Here is a 214-nt window from a genome sequence, read left to right as displayed (position 1 = left end):
CCGATCCCGGCGCCTCCTGCTCAGGCGATGGCAGGGAGAGGAGCGCAGCCCGTGAGAAGGGTTTAGGGACTCTTCTGAATTACCTTTGGTTTAGCAGATATGTATGTGTATAATATATCTTTATATATTTCCTTCCTGTGGGCAGCCAGCGACAGCGGTGCCCAAGGGCTGCTTCGGCGTCTTGGCTGCCCACGGTGCCGGCGCTTTCTCCGCC

The 214-nt window shown here is 57.0% G+C and overlaps 1 protein-coding gene across 1 annotated transcript in view; it reads left to right on the top strand.

Moving 5' to 3' along the window:
* LOC104276068 (probable E3 ubiquitin-protein ligase MID2) overlaps positions 1-214 on the top strand; it is a gene marked incomplete at its 5' end in the record, with an annotated part of 6,414 nt that overhangs the window by 4,334 nt on the left and 1,866 nt on the right. The gene's annotated exons all lie outside the window — the stretch shown is intronic.

This window comes from Apaloderma vittatum, unplaced genomic scaffold, assembly GCF_000703405.1.
Source record: "Apaloderma vittatum isolate BGI_N311 unplaced genomic scaffold, ASM70340v1 scaffold26216, whole genome shotgun sequence".
Taxonomy (NCBI): Eukaryota; Metazoa; Chordata; class Aves; order Trogoniformes; family Trogonidae; genus Apaloderma; species Apaloderma vittatum.
This window is presented reverse-complemented; position numbering and strand designations above follow the sequence as displayed.